The sequence below is a fragment of the Rhinoderma darwinii genome, chromosome 8 (genome assembly GCF_050947455.1).
Source record: "Rhinoderma darwinii isolate aRhiDar2 chromosome 8, aRhiDar2.hap1, whole genome shotgun sequence".
Classification (NCBI taxonomy): Eukaryota; Metazoa; Chordata; class Amphibia; order Anura; family Rhinodermatidae; genus Rhinoderma; species Rhinoderma darwinii.
In genome coordinates, this window is record NC_134694.1 from 73,948,067 (window position 1) to 73,965,135 (window position 17,069).

General features: G+C 44.2%; 1 protein-coding gene across 2 annotated transcripts in view; it reads left to right on the top strand.

Annotated features, from left to right (window-relative positions):
* The first annotated feature begins 488 nt into the window (after window positions 1-488).
* The window catches only part of ZC3H12B (zinc finger CCCH-type containing 12B), a 104,285-nt gene continuing 87,704 nt past the window's right edge, over window positions 489-17,069 (top strand). For both annotated transcript variants that reach the window (XM_075835757.1, XM_075835756.1), the window contains exon 1: window positions 489-848. The gene's annotated coding sequence lies outside the window, so the exon portion shown is untranslated. The remainder of the gene's footprint in view (window positions 849-17,069) is intronic.

The window sequence follows — 17,069 nt, forward strand, 5'->3', positions numbered from 1 at the left end:
CCGAGTGAGAGCGCATGGATGTTCCTGTAAATCTGATAGAGTTGTATGGAGTAACAGCGCCCATGCTCAACCGCTCCTCCAAACAATCTCCTCCTCACTGTAGATGTGGGTTTGTGGGGACACGGACCACAGTTTTTAATTTATTTTTATAAACTGCACTGAAAACATGGAACTCTGCCCTGGTTGCTATGGGTAACAGGACATTTTTGGGTTTCAAGCGTTTCCTATGGCTGCCACCATTTTGCATCTTTTCTGCTTCCACAGTGGCTTTGTATCCAGGGGCTCATTGATGATACAGTAGTTTATTGTCATTTATACAACATTCTGTCATGCTTGTCTTGTGTATAGCATTACAATACAGAGTGTTGGGTCCTGTCCTGTAATATCGCAGTTATGTTCTATGGCACAATGACAAAGGCCAGTGCTGTCCCACCTCCCCACGATAGATGTCGCTCTGCTTCAGATTTCGCAGGCCCGGCCGCCGTTGCTAGGAAACCTGGAACGGGCGGTGTGTGGGCAGCTGCAGGCAGCGCTGAGGAGCTGATGCCGCGGGCTCGGGCTGCTGGGTGAGGTGGAGGAGGGAGGGAGAGAGCTACAGGGCCTTGGGCCCGGACCTCAATGAAGGCCGGTTCCAGCGTGTGGCCACCTCTCCATGGTGTAGCTGAGGCCTCTCTGGCCTGTGTCGTGCCTCCTACTGTGGTCGTGGAGGTAACTACACCGGAGGATGAGACCCGTACTGCAGCGTCGCATCCAGACACTTTCATGTACAGCAGCCGGACTCCCCACACTTGCCTCTGTCATCTGTCTACATCGAGCCCGGGGATGAGGAGCATTGTAGAGAAGCCATGGTGAGTGTTGGTGTGATGGGGCACCTGTGCTGCGACCCTCCCTCAACTGTCTGCTAATACCCCCTGTATCCTGCTTACCCTCTCCCCAGTGTGTCTAGAGAGGAACGCCTGCACTTCTGATGGGGTGACCCGTTATTTACCCACGTTCGCTATGTATGTTGTAGGTGTCCCATATATACCTCTTACAATAATATCATTGTCACCACCTAAGCAATGCCTGGATGAGCCCACAGCCCTCACTGATGAATTGTCAGGTGTCCAGTCTCCTCAGCTTTTTACTCATCTGAACTTTGCCGTTTTTGCCAGTGCTGCCCCCTCTTTACCCATTAATGTTTGCTATTGACTTTTATATCTTTTGTCCTGACCTCTATTGGGGGTCACATCTCAATACTGTCACTTGTAGGAATTGGTGTATTGTTTACTGTAAAACTGGTCTGTACGCCACGTTCCTAGAAATGCCACACTGCCCGGCTATGTCTCTAGTACCGTAGGTAAAGTGTCGGTGTGATGCCCAGCCTGTCATTCATGTGGATGGCAGAGATGCCCAAACTTGTAGCCTGTGAGGCCCTTTTAAATACAACAGGTGGTGAGCTACACTAGGTATTAAAGTGGTTTACCCAAGACATTAAAAAAATCTAGAAAATGGTATAAAATAATAAACTAGCAGTTACTCCGCACATGAAATGTCCACCCGCTCCAGTGCTGAGGCCCCGTTCTCCGCTGCTCTGGTCCCGGAAGCTCCTACAGCGGTGACTTGGCGTTCTTCAGTCACGTACAGTTCGTGGCAGCATCACTGCGGAGGCCAGCGATTAGCTGCAGTGCCATGTGACCACGGCAGAAGCTTCTGCAACCGGAGCGCCAGAGAACAGAGCCTCCGCGCTGGAGCAGAGGGTCCCTAGGTAGCGAGTACCTGATTGTTTATTATTTTATACCATCCCTTGCCCTACTGTAGGTTTTGAAAGTTCTGGATAATCCCTCTAGGCTATGTTCACACGGAGTATTTTGGGGGAGGAATATCTGCCTCAAAGCTCCAAACGGAATTTTGAGGCAGATATTCCTCCCCCAAAATACTCCGTGTGAATAGCAATTATCGCGCCGTTTTTCGCCCGCGGCCATTGAGCGCCGCGGGCATAAAACACGCTTTCTCCTGCCTCCCATTGAAGTCAATGGGAGGTCGGAGGCGGAAGCGCCCGAAGATAGGGCATGTCGCTTCTTTTTCCCGCGAGGCAGTTTTACTGCTCGCGGGAAAAAGACGCCGACGCCTCCCATTGAAATCAATGGGAGGCGTTCTCGGGCCGTTTCTGCCGAGTTTTGCGACGCGGTTTCCGCGTCAAAAAACTCGGCAAAAGACCCCGTGTGAACATAGCCTTAAATGGAAAAAAGTCTATTAGCAATATGACACATTGCTCTCACTAGTATTAACTACCAGTCCTATGGTTTTAGTGCCAAGATATTTCGTATTATTATGACATCCCTGGTTCCACTTGGGAAAAATAGTGTTTGGAGCTACCACCAGCTGCTTGGGGAACACCGGCCTAGAGACTGATTTTATTTATTCACAATTTCGGAGTATGGTTGGAAGTGCCAATTTTCCAGTGTATTTGTGCTATTTCGTGGACTGTGGCACATTTGTACAGGTTCCCCATGATGTTCACTTCCCATCCACACTTCGTTCTATTATGAATAGGCTGCGCTATGAGTTGCAACTGAAAAATCCATTCCATGCATCTGAATGGGATTGTCTCTGCAGTATGTGCATGAATTTCTGCAAGCGCTAGTGAAATGAATAAAAGCGTTGCAGAAATTTCTGCAACAAATCTGCCACGTGTGAAAATACTTTAAAAAGTCGTGTAGCTCACTGCTTTCCTGTCATTAGAATACCCCTTCTTCTATCCAATGTTAGGCTGGATTCACACGAGCATGTTAGGCCCATAAAGGACGGAACGTATTTCGGCCACAAGTCCCGGACCGAACACACTGCAGGGAGCCGGGCTCCTAGCATCATAGTTATGTACGACGCTAGGAGTCCCTGCCTCGCTGCCGGACAACTGTCCCATACTGTAACCATGTTTTCAGTACGGGACAGTAGTTCCACGGAGAGGCAGGGACTCCTAGCATCGTACATAACTATGATGCTAGGAGCCCGGCTCCCTGCAGTGTGTTCGTTCCGGGACTTGCGGCCGAAATACGTTCCATGACGTTTCATCCCATGTGACTGCTGAAGACAATCAAAGGCTGCTGCGGTCACATGGATAATATCGTCCTCCCAGGATGCCAGGCTACGCTCAGAAGAGTGGGACCCGTTGCCATAACTACAGTCGGGTAAGTATAAACAATTTTTTGCTGCAGGATTTTTCGCAGCGGACATGCCGCCCGAAAAATCGCACCACAATTTGGTGGGGTTTTTCGGATGGAATTCCCTGTGGTTACCTGGGCGGATAGTTGTAGTTTTGTGCAGTTTTACACAGCGTATCTGTCTGGCGTGTTCCTACCCTTAGGCCCTGTTCACGCAGAGTTTGTTGGAGCGGTCTTTGACACGGAAACCGTGTCGGAAAATGCGTCAAAAACTAACGAAATCAGCTCCCATTGATTTCCTTCAGGAATTTTGAGGCAGATTTTGCCACCTGTAAAAAAACTCTGTGTGAACAGGGCCTTCGAGTACAGCTTTACTTTTTACTGCATTAAACCATTGTCTTTGCCACTGTCTCATTTGACTACCATTCTTTATCTATGTCCTCATGGCCAATCTCCATCAGCTACTCTTTTATTTACTGTGTCTCATGTACACGTCAGTATTCTGGTCACTATTTTGCTTCAGTATTTGGAAACCAAAACCAGGAGTGGGTCCAAAACACAGAAGAGGTGCAAATCTTTCCATTGTAGGTTTTCTCTGTTTATGTTCCACTACTGGTTTTGGCTTCCAAACACTGAAGCAAAATACTGAGCAGAATACTGACGTGTGCACAGTCAGACTTTTAATATTAGTCTATAGACATCATCTTGACACCTACTTCTCACCTCCGTTAGTTCCTTTCAATCAGGCTTCAGTTGCTTTTTGACGGTCAGAATAGCGTTGTATACTGCAGTATTGTATACAGTAAATAAACCTGATACCTGATGGAAACATGACTGATCCATAGTGAGTCAATGGAGAAATAAACAGATCCGTCATAACTAATTTATATGGAAATCATGCTGCAAATGTGAACAGAGCCTAACATTTTTGCAGTCAGTACTGTTGGCTTATGTCATTTTCATGTAATAGCATACACCTGTTGACTATACTTCATCATATTTGTACACAAGGGGGCTCCCCTAGAGGATATTGTATTTTATTTCAACAATAAACAACCCCTAGTCATTTCCCCTCATGCATCAACCAGGTTCCCCATGTATTATCGTCTGGTAGCGGAAAGCTTCATCCTGTGTGGCTTTTGTCACTGGAGAACAAGACGGAGGACTTTAAAATCCGTGGACGATGAGAACTCCCAATGGGCTCTCCATCCCTGTGTCACCGCCGGGATAAAGTTCACTGTGGTTACTGTTGTTTTTGGTTTATTTAGCAGGAAGATATGTTCTCCTTATGGTTCTTGTTGTTGCCCTTTAGTAGTATGCAAAGTTGAAAGAGCACAGTTTGTGTGTTTTGAACGGCTATGTTACCTTTCATCCATAAGGCTTAACGCTCGTAATTGGAACAGTTAGTATAGCCTAAATACTAGAAATTAAAGGGTCCAGATGTAATCAGAAAAAAAAATCTGGTTCTATTTTTCCCTCTGATCCCTTAGGGCAACAACTTATTTTGTGCATTGTGTATAAATCAAATATGTTTTCCTCTGGTAACCAGAACTACCCCCACCATCTACGTGCCCATCTTGACTTTAACAGAAATAATACAAGCATTTCTGCTCTGCAGACTGAATTATAGTCACGCTCATTGCATATGTAACCCAATTGTGCTAAGTCACAGATTCTTGTCCTCTCACAACTTATGTGGGTGGCAGGAAAGAGGAGGAAGCAGACAGAAAGGGAAAGCAGCAATAAGCTGAGACCCAGGATGAGACAATCAGCTCGATCGTTCCTAGAAGGTCAAACTGTTTTGGAGAAAATGGGTAAAGACCCAAGGAATGACTAGACATCTGCATTCTGAGTTATTTCACCGTGTAGGTTTTGGATAGATAAATGCATGATCTCTGAGCATTGGCGGATTGGGCACTGGAGGAGCAACAGAGAATTTGGTTTCTCCACTTCTACTCCCCAATAATTCTAGAATGGTATAGGGTATGTGCACACGAAGAGAGGCTTTTACGTCTGAAAAGACAGACTGTTTTCAGGAGAAAACAGCTGCCTCGTTTCAGACGTAAAAGCTCCTCCTCGCATTATGCGAGGCGTCTGTGACGCTCGTAAATCTTGAGCTGCTCTTCATTGACTTCAATGAAGAACGGCTCAAATTACGTAGCAAAGAAGTGTCCTGCACTTCTTTGCCGAGGCAGTCAATTTACGCGTCGTCGTTTGACAGCTGTCAAACGACGACGCGTAAATGACAGGTCGTCTGCACAGTACGTCGGCAAACCCATTCAAATGAATGGGCAGATGTTTGCCGACGTATTGTAGCCCTATTTCCAGACGTAAAACGAGGCATAATACGCCTCGTTTACGTCTGAAAATAGGTCGTGTGAACCCAGCCTTAGGGTATGTTCACACGGCAGCGTCCGTAACGGCTGAAATTACGGGGATGTTTTCAGGGGGAAACATCCCCGTAATTTCAGCCGTAACGGCATGTGCAGGCGCTTGAGCGCCGCGTCCATTACGGACGTAATTGGCGCTGCTTTTCATTGGAGTCAATGAATAACGGCTCCAATTACGCCCAAAGAAGTCACAGGTCACTTCCTTCACGCGGGCGTCTATTTACGCGCCGTCATTTGACAGCGGCGCGTAAATATACGCCTCGTGTGAACAGACAAACGTCAGCCCATTGCTTTCAATGGGCAGATTTTTGTCAACGCTATCGAGGCGCATTTTTCGGACGTAATTCGGGGCAAAAACGCCCGAATTACGTCCGTAATTAGTGCGTGTGAACATACCCTTACAGTTATAAAGGTAGGGATTCAGGTAGTAGCTATATACTAGGTAATTGCTGATAATGCAATTCCGTAGATTATAACAGAGCTTCAATTTAAAGAGCATGCCATAAATGTCTGGTATATGCGGGTTCCAGCTCTAAGATCCGCACGTTTCTCGCTGGCCATCAGTGGCAAAGTGTCTGGAATTACCAAAACAGCTGAGCTACGAGGTTTTCGTAATTCCCATAGAAGTGAATAGGAGTTACGGATACAGCCTAGCACAGCGAGATACACTGTTTCCGTAACCCCCCAACTCATGTAAATACATCCTAACTCGATGTGCTGCGCTGTTCCTGTAGCTTCCATGCACTTCTATGGGAATTACAGAAACAACGTAGCTCAGTGAGCTTGGCTGTTTTCGTAATCCCGGCCACCTTGCCTCTAATTCCCTGCCTGGATGCATAGGCTAGCGGCCTCCTCATTAGACAGGGATGGGTTCAGGGAGGCCACCGTTCTCGAGATGAGTGAGGGTCCCAGAGCTAGGAACCCGTCTCTATTAGTCATTTCTGGCATATCCTGTGGATATGTCACAAAAGATGTCTTAGATGGAAATACCCCCTAGGCTATGTTCACACGGAGGAATTTTTGCAGCGGATTCCGCCGCAAAATTCCACCTCCCATTCATTTCAGTGGGAGGTGGATGATTCTTTTTCCCGCTAGCTGATTTTTCATCTAGGGGACAAAATAAGCGTCCTGCCCGATCTTCCGGCAGATTCCACACCAAACCTCCCATTGAAGTGAATGGGAGTCTGAATCTTCCTGCTGACGGCAGGAATAATTTTGTGGTGGATTTTGCGGCCGGACCTGTCAAGCAAAATTCGCCATGTGAACATTGCCTTAAAGTGTACAATATCCTGATAGAAGTATTGTAGCCACTTTTGATCCATCGAAAGAAGTTGTGAAAGTCAAGCAAATAACAGCCCCAACCGTAACGTACATTATTGATAAGGGTATGGGTACGCATGTAAATACAATTGCAATCCACACATTACATCACTGGGAAAGATTTTTGGCAGAATTCTGGTGTATATTGCATCAATATAGGAAATTGCATGGTGTTGCACCAAATGTGTTTTAGACACTTTTTTAAGCCTCCCTTGACAGCTGTAAAATGCGCAAAATTACGTATGTAAAGTACACCAGACATGAGGTGGTGTACGAAAAAAAAAAGTGTTTAAACATGTCTAGCAAGTTGCGCCAAATATATCACGCCATCTTGATACATTTTTCAAATTTTATTTCATTTATTTTCTCTTTGACTTGGGCATGGAGAAAGCTAAGAGCAGATCTGTCCTCATACACTGATTCTCAGTTTAAGGGTGGCTGCAATATTGGCCCAAACAGCACAAAAAAATTATTGTGCCATTTGGGCTAATGGCAACCAGAGAAGAAAAGAGTGGTCTCATAGTAATGAGTCTGCTGTATTCATGACGTGAGCACTTCTCCCGGCCTCCTTTTGCCCCTCTCACCAGTGACTGCTAGCTAGTATTAACCAAACAGCACAATATTTTTTTGTGGGCCTTTTGGGCCAATAGTGCAGTGAACCTGTCTCCTTAGGGTATGTGCACACGACCAATTTTCAGACGTAATGGAGGTGTTTTACACCTCGAATTACGCCTGAAAAGACGGCTCCAATACGTCGGCAAACATTTGCCCGTTGCTTGCAATGGGTCTTACGATGTTCCGTGCAGACGAGCTGTCATTTTACGCGTCGCTGTCAAAAGACGGCGCGTAAATTTACGGCCGCGTCAAAGAAGTGCAGGACACTTCTTGGAATGTAAGTGGAGCAGTTTTTCATTGAATCCAATGAAAACCAGCTCCAATTACGTCCGAAAAAGACGCTGCGAAAAACGTGTTCACATACCCTTACAATGCTGCCATTTAACAATTCAGCATGGTATGACAGGACCACTTTCAAAGTTTTTTCTGGGATCTCAAGAAAACCACAAAGTACTGCTGATTGTAAGACAATATGTATAGAACCAAACTGTTACCATATTGGAGGGTTGGGAGACAGTACGGAAGGTGATAGTGAACGAGAGCTGGAGGGAAACCTATTTTAAACTAATACATTCGGCCATATATGGCTTTAATATTTTACCTTCGCAGTCCTTCCCCGATCGCATTACGAGCTGTCCCAAATGCAACACACCCCTGACAAATTTGTGGCACGGAGTATGGAGCTGTGCTCAGACTGAACGATACTGGGAGATGGTGCGCATATATATTGTGGATCATTGGAATGCGAAACTTCCGATGACTCCTCAAGCGCTGCTGTTCCATCAGGCGCGACCGCAAGAGGAAGAGGGGGCTCGAGGAATGAGATCTCCGCTCCCCTTGGTGCACACAATTTTGCTGGTGGCCTTGAGGTGCCTTCTGTGTAAATGGCTGGAAGCGGATACACCGGGTCTCGACATGATCGTGACTCGCTTGAAACAATTACTGGCTTTCGAGCGGGTGGAGGTAGAAAGAAGGAAGGAAACGGGAACCAAGAAGTTATTTGCTAAATGGCAAATATTTATAGAAACGCAATGCACAGCGACTGAGGTGGTGGAAATTTTACGCCCTTTAGACACACAGCATGGTATCATACGCAATTTCTGGCAGGCACATTAGGAGGCTTACAAATGGAGCCTAGATAATAGAAGGGGAATGGATGGGACGGAGATATTATCTGATGGCCTGGGTTGTGTTCGGGGATAGGGGGAGTCAGGTTGTTAGCGTTTTTAGTCGCTGGACAGATGCAAAGTGATATGCCATGAGTATATGTTGTGTTGTGTTACGTTATTTTATTTTGTTTTAGTTATATTTGCAAGTATGCGAGATTCAAATTGTGACGCAATTTTTCTGTGAAATGTCTGTAAAAAAAGTGAAAATTTTTTAATAAAAATGATGTTTTAAAAAAAATAACCAAACTGTTTATAAGTAAGGTTTGTCACATACTTGTCGCAATGATGCTGGGAAGGTTGTGTAGTTTTAGGCCCTGTTCATACTGAGTTTTTTTTGCAGGCAGAAAATTCTGCCTGGAAAAATCAGCATGGTTTTTTTTTTAAGTGGTTTTGCACCACAGGCGATTTTTGACGCATTTTTTGCCGCTACTGTGGATATGTCATAAATGTCCTTCATGGGAAAACCCTGCTGCTTTTCCCACTCAGTTGGCAAGTAAACTACACATCTTGGCATGGCAAACCTGTATATCTAGTAGTCCAGCACACACAAGATAATGGTGAAAATGTGCAAACATGCATACTGTAGTAATATGTGCCATTTGTTTCTAATGCAGAGGATTTTTGACAGTTTTGCTGGCTGTAGTTTTCATGAATAAATTTGCTTCTGTAAAGGCCAGTTCACACTGAGTTTTTTTGACGCGGAAACCGGGTCAAAAAATGACCAAAAATGCCTCCCATTGATTTCAATAGGAGGCAGAAGCGTTTTTTTCCCGCGAGTGATAAAACCGTCTCACGGGAAAAAGAAGCGACATGCCCTATCATCGGGCGCTTACGTCTCTGACCTCCGATTGACATCAATGGGAGGCAAAGAAAGCGTATTTCACGGCGAAAAACGCCACGAAAATCGTCGTGCAGGCAGAGCAAAATCGGCCTCAAAATTCAAATTTTGAGGCACATTTTCCGCCTACAAAAAACTCTGTGTGAACCCAGCCTTAGGCCTTATTAACACGAGCGTGTCCGTTTTGCGCGCCCAAAAGCTCCGTATGGCATCTGTATATGGTGCGTGGCTGTGTGATTTTCGCGCAGCCGCCATCATTATGACACTCTGCTTTTATGTTTACAAACAGAAAAGCACGAGGCGCTTTTCTGTTTTCATTCATTCTTTTTACTACTGTTGCGTGAAACACGCACGGCACCCAGAAGTGCTTCCGTGTGCCGAGCGTGATTTGCATGCACCTATTGACTTCAATGGGTGCGTGCTGCGCGAAACACAGGCAAGTATAGGACATGTTGTGAGTTTTACGCAGCGCACACACGCTGCGTGAAAATCACGGACAGTCTGAGCGGCCCCATTCACTAACATAGATCCGTGCGAGCCACATGAATATCACGCGCATATCACGGATGTATAACACGTTCGTGTGAATAAGGCCTTAGTGGTTGAGTGTTGTTATTGTGCTGATGGCAGTGAAATGGTGTAGGTTTATTGAAAACTTTGGGGTTTAGATCTATTGAGCACATTTTCATAAAAATAGAAACCTCCTCCCCACAATCCCAGCAGGAATTACATGTACAATGACCCAGTTTTTGTGTGATAATGGCTCATCTTGGCCGGGATGTGAGTGAGGCCTTATTCTATTTCTTCTCTTGCCTTTATTGCTGTTTAGACATTTTCTTGCTGAGCATCTTCTTCATCTTTGGCAGTGAAGAGCAGCAAAAAGATTCCCAGCAGCTCACACATAGGAGAAATGTCACAGCATGTAGATACTGCCAGTGAGTCATCCCTATATACTCCCATAGTACTTACTACCTGACCGATGAGTCATCCCTATATACTCCCATAGTACTTACTACCTGACCGATGAGTCATCCCTATATACTCCCATAGTACTTACTACCTGACCGATGAGTCATTGCTACGCTGGAGCTCAGGTGGCAGATTATTCTGGTGGATATTCCACGTTTTACTTCCTATGAGCAATACTTTTGACACTTCTTGTTCTGTTACGTGTTTTTTAGATGTGGATTCCCAGTAGTTGATTCAAGTAGTTCTTCTTTCTTAATGGCAGTTCTGTATAGGAAAAATGTCTTTCAGGTGCCAGTCGTCGTTTTATGTTTTTTTGTTTTTTGTTTTTTTTTATTGTTTTTGGTCGGAAATAAAGGTTTCAGCCGTGTAAAAGGGGATAGAGTGGTGGTGCCTCGGCTAAGATGTGACTGGATTCATACTGTGTTTTTGTTGCGTTTTTAAATAATAAAACACAAGAGGCGATCCATAGTGAAATACAACCCGAATACATAGTATATGCTTCCCGCCGCAGCCATTTTTCAGTTTTTTATTTATTTTTTTCCTCCCCACCTCCCAAAAGCCATAACTTCTTTTTATTTTTCTGTCGATATAGCCATATGAGGGCTTATTTTTTTGCCAGTTGGAGTTTTTCCACAGCACCATTTATTGTATCATATAATGTACTGCGAAACTGGGGGGAAAAAAACTGATTCCTCCATTTTTTGGGGGGTTTAGCTTTTAGGGTATGTTCACACACAAACGTAAAATACGTCTGAAATTACGGAGCTGTTTTCAGGCAAAAACCGCTCCTGAATTTCAGACGTAATTGCTCGTACTCGCGTTTTTCGCGGCGTCCATTACGGACCGAGCTGTTTTTCAATGGAGTCAATGAAAATCGGCTCCAACTATGTCCCAAGAAATGTCCAGCACTTCTTTTGATGAGCCGTCTTTTTTACGCGCCGTCTTTTGACAGCGACGCGTAAAATGACAGGTCGTCGGCACAGTACATCATAAAACCCATTGAAAGTAATGGGCAGATGTTTGTCGGCGTAATGGAGCCGTTTTTTCAGACGTAATTCGGGGCGTAAAACTTGGTCGTGTGAACATACCTTAACGGCGTTCACCGTGCAGTAAAAATGACATTGAGAGACATGGAGTTTATCTACCAAAACAAAAAAACGCACCTTAAAAAATTCAACAAAAATGCACAGTGTGATCCCAGCGTTAGGTCGGGTTCCTTTGGGTCAGATACGCAGCATAGCCGACCTAGAACGCACATCACGTTCCGTCCAATAAACTGCACCACATCTTTCAGGCGGAATTTCCGCTGCAGAAAGCAGCGCATGGGGGAAAAATAAGTTCATATTTACCTTGTGCCGTAGTCATGGCGACGCATCCCTCTGTTGGCCATGCAGTCTGACCTCCAGGGATAACGCAGTATCCCATGTGACCACTGAAGTCTGTGACTGGCTGCAGTAGTCACATGGGATGAATTGCCATCCCAGGAGGCTGGCTTGGAAGAAGAACAGAAGAAACAGTCGCTATGACAACACCTGAGTGGTAATTATAATCTTTTTATTTTTTATTCATTTTAAACCAAAAAAAGCTTCTTCATTTTTAGTTGCAATTTTTGCAGTGTTAGCACCGCAAAAGTCGTGACACTTGGCTATTTTTTGCGGGTTTTACATCCCCATTGAAGTCCATAGGTGCTTCAAGCAGGAGTAATAGACACTTAGGCCTTGTACACACGGCGCTCAAAAAAAGCGACGTGTAAACCGTTCTTTGACGCGTTTTTGGGTGCGTAATTAGGACTCCCATTTACTAAGGGAATCCGGTGCATTTTCGGCACCAGAAATTGACCTAATTCTTAATTTTTTACACCACGTGTTTTTTAAACGCACGCGCGTGAGAAAAAAAATGCGTTGTATGCACTACAATGCGTTTTCCCATTGATGTGAATGGAAAGCTAAAGCATGCGTTTTTCTGCGCGTACAACGCGGCAAGTGAACGCCGTGTGAACAAGGCCTTAGAACGGAGATTTCAAGTTCCCAGCTGTTATGTAGCCAGTCAACAGGCTCTTCTTCACCATTATTGCCATGTGTGATTCTACACTTACAGGTGCATGAGCAATATACTGTACCTATACATACAGAGGTTTTTTTTTCTGTTGGATTCCGTACAAATCTGACAGAAAAAATTGTGGCATGCACCATTGGATGGCAAGTATACAAATGTATTTTTCCCTAGAAGCATTGCTCAGGAGCCGTACAGCCTCCATTCACTGCCATAAGGATCCGTGCACTGCACCCTGCCGCGTGCAGATATGATCATATTGTAAGTCAAATTCAGCATTGTAAGTTACAAACAATTTTCCAAAAAAAGATTGCTACTCTAGCCCACAGAGCAGTCAAACGGTAGTCTCCGCAGCATAAGGCCGGATTCACATGAGCGTGTGTGTTTTGCGCGCGCAAAAAATGTGGCGTTTTGCGCGCGCAAAAGGTCCGTGTGTCATCAGCATATGATGCGTGGCTGCGTCATTTTCGCGCAGCCGCCATCATTATGACACTCTGTTTTTATGTTTGTAAACAGAAAAGCACGTGGTGCTTTTCTGTTTTCATTCATAGTTTTGACTACTGTAGCGCGCATCATGCGCGGCACACGGAAATGTGCCGTGCGCGGTTTTCACGCACCCATTGACTTCAATGGGTGCGTGATGCGCGAAAAACGGGCAAATATAGGACATGTCGTGAGTTTTACGCAGCGGACATGCGCTGCGTGAAAATTACTGACAGTCTGAACAGCCCCATTGACTAACATAGGTCCGTGCGTAGCCGTAGGACGTATTATACGTTTGTCTGAATAAGCCCTAAAGGGCAGTGAGGAGAGATAATTGATATCTACAGCTAATGGAATATCTTTATAAACGAACAATTTTCCTAATGCTTTGTAGTTCATGAACACAAAAAGAAATATACATTTCCTGTCAAGTGCTTGACAGCCTTCAAGTTACAATAACTATACGGGATCGTCCATATGCTGCGGAATTGCTGCGTTTTTTTTTCGTCTGGAATTTCGGACGGAAACAACGCAGCAGAATGAAGTAGCAGCATAGTGGATGAGATTTAACAAATCTCATCCACATGCCGTGTAAAAATTCCGAGCACAAATTTACCTGCAAGGTCAATTCCTGCTGCGGAAAGTGGCCAGAATTGCTGCGTTTTTTCAGGGGAGATGTCACCATCTCCTTGCGTTGTGAAAAATGCAGCAAAATACGCACCATTTTCTGCCGTTAAAACCGCAGGAAATGGTGCGTTTTTGCTGCATTGGAAAGTCTGCGACTTGCAACGGAATTGCTGCAAAAAATTTCTGCGACAATTCCGTTGTGTGTGGAAAAGCCCAACCACTGGCTGCACATTGTATTACAACTAGTCATTGCTTCCTCACAATTGTTTGTCCAAGTTAAAACACTTTTTTCTAAATCCAAATTTTCCTTCAGATTCTATCAATTCTGATGGTGTAGTTCAGAGGCCCACCACCCGCACTTGGATTCATATAAATTCATATAATTTTTAAGAGAAAAATATAGATCCAGAGCTTGTAAATATTTTAGAATTCAAAGTACAAACACATAAAAAGGATTCCATATATGCCATGTGTCCATACAAAACCATCTGTCATATGCCCATTGCAGCTTATAACTACGCGCTGACATGCCAGATTGGCTATGTCGGCGCCTGTCACACCGGTAGGATTGTGTATCACCGCCTTCCTAGCTGTACATTGACGTCATGGGTGGGTTTCAGCAGGAAGAATGGGCGGAGTAACTGGATATAAAAGGATAGGGAATTCCCCCTGTCCCTGACGTCAGACGCCAGAAACAGGCGCCGGGATTTTGAAAACGAAACAATATGGGTGATTGATTCCTTGCCATTGCAAGCAGTTCGCCACCCCCTTCTTACTGAAGCGACAGCCACAAATAATCTGTGCCAGCACCGATGGAACTCGAATAAAGCTGGTTGTGGCCGATCTCCCTTGAGGAATCGTTTGGCCATGAGGAAACGCGTCAGGAGGAATTCATGACTGAGAGAGGTTCCCCGATCCCCTTAAACCATACACTATTCTGCATCTGAACGGGTAGGGGGGGCAGTGACCCCTATAATCTATGATCAAAATAGCCAACTGTATTAGGGTTATATATGTGAACCCCTCTCTTTGAAAATAACTAATACATTTGTGTAACCCGCAATTGGGTGGATATTTTGCAGTCTACATTTTATGAAAATATTTCAAAGCTCCGGATCTATTTTTTCCTTCAGATTCTAGTCTATAGGATCCATCTTCAATGATGAAGTGTGTATATATGCCCAACTGTATATTTACTGCATTTAGTAAAGACTTCCACCCAAAATGTACAATTGTGGATATAAGGAAACGGGAAGTTAGAACGGTTACCAAAGTCTGGTAATTATTACATAATGTCACATTTTTCTGCTTTGTTGTTTTGATAATTTACAGGTGACAACCAATATGGCTGCACGTCCCGTTGTCGCTTTTGCAAAATTGTCTGCTGCAACAAAACCGAGAAATTGGGGCCTGTATTCTGCTGTTTGACTATTGGAAGCAGGTGCAGGACGTGTTTCCCTGTGTCTGTTCTCCCCTATCACCACAATTGCTTCTGCTGTTAAGGCTTTATTCAAATGAGCGTGTCCGCAAAAATCGTATCGCATTTCATGCATTTCAGTTACATGTGGTTTCCGTGTGGCATCCGTTTTTTTTCGTCCGTGTTTTTCTTCTTGAAAGCACTTTTCTGGTTTTACTTTTTTTTTCTGATCATTTCTTTAGCAACTGATGCGTGAAACACGGACAGCACACGATATCGTCCGTGGGCTGTTTGTGTTTTTCACGCACCCATAGACTTCAATGGCCGACGTGGTCCGCAAAAACAAGCCAGAATAGGACATGCAGTGAATTTCACACAAGGAACACATGCTCCGTGAAAAACCACGCATGTGTGAATAGCTCCATTGAATTGCATGGGTCAGTGTGCTGTCATTTATTTTTAACGGACAGCACTTGGATGTAAAATACGGTCGTCTGAATAAGGCCTAAAAGGAGTGATTCAGCTAATCGTTATATAATGCGAAACTGCTATATATGAAATTCCCTAATGTAAAAGAGAGGGTTCAGCAAGGGTGGACCTTCTCTTTACTAAAGCTAGGGCTCCTCGGCCACTTTTCTCAATGTTTTTCTAAGGGGCAAAAAGGTAAAGTACATTGTCAAGAATTTTGATATGGTCTGAATTTCTGTGATCGTCGCAAGTCGCGCTCAACTTTTTCCCCTGTTTGGAAACATTGTGGCTTTCGTGATGGGATTTTACTGTGACTGTTTGTGCCACAAAGTTGCCTTGTAGTCATGGCCTAAAGTGGAAGAATGAGAAAATAAGAGGTTTGTTACTAAATTTCTTTCTTATACCTTTTTCTACTTTTCTTTTTTTAAACTCATTTCTAGGTAGTATCATCTCTAGTTAATTTAACCGGTTAAGGACTAGGCTGTTTTACAGCTAAATGACCAGAGCAAATTTCACAATTTTGCTATGCGCTTCTTTACATGACTATAACTCAGCAGGTGAATAAAGTTCATCTTTGAATTTTACACTCTTTTTAAAGGACAGATAGGGCTTTGTTTTAGTGGCATTTGTCAGTATATATCATTATTTTTTTTTTCACTAAAGTGGGCAAAATTGGAAAAAAATGCAAGAATTTAACAATTGCGTCAGTTTATGATAGCATTTTTCACACACGGTATGAACCACGGCCAAAATTAATCTCCTTTCACATTCTTCCACTTCTCCCGTGCATGGGGATACCAAATATGTGTGCCTTATTCACTGTGCGGGCATGTGCCAGGGCTTGGCATAAAAGGAGGCTTTTTGGCCTTTTCGGTCCAGGAATTCTGCACTTGATTTTATAGCCGCATACTGTTTTCTGGGGGGCCTAATGCTGCTGAAACATTAGAAACACCCCATAAATGACTTCATTCACACAAGTAGACCCCACAAGGTTTTCTTCAAGGGGTTTATCATATTTTTAGCAAGTCCAGTTTTCTTCTGAAAGTTTCTTGAATAAGATGGAACAAAATAAAATCAGCACTTTTTTAGCAAATGCGTCAGTTTAGGCTAGTATTTTTCACACACGGTATAGACCACGGACAAAATTCATCTCCTTTCACGTTCTTCCACTTCTCCCGTGCATGGGGATACCAAATATGTGTGCCTTATTCGCTGTGCGGGCATGTGCCAGGGCTTGGCATAAAAGGAGGCTTTTTGGTCCAGGAATTCTGCATTTGATTTTAGAGCCGCATACTGTTTTCTGGGGGGCCTAATGCTGCTGAAACATTAGAAACACCCCATAAATGACTTCATTCACACAAGTAGACCCCACAAGGTTTATTTCAAGGGGTTTATCATATTTTTAGACAGTCCAGTTTTCTTCTGAAAGTTTCTTGAATAAGATGGATCAAAATAAAATTAGCAATTTTTTAGCAAATGCGTCAGTTTATACCAGCATTTTTCACACACGGCATAGACCACGGTCAAAATTAATCTCCGTTCACATTCTGCCACTTCTCCCGTGCATGGGGATACCAA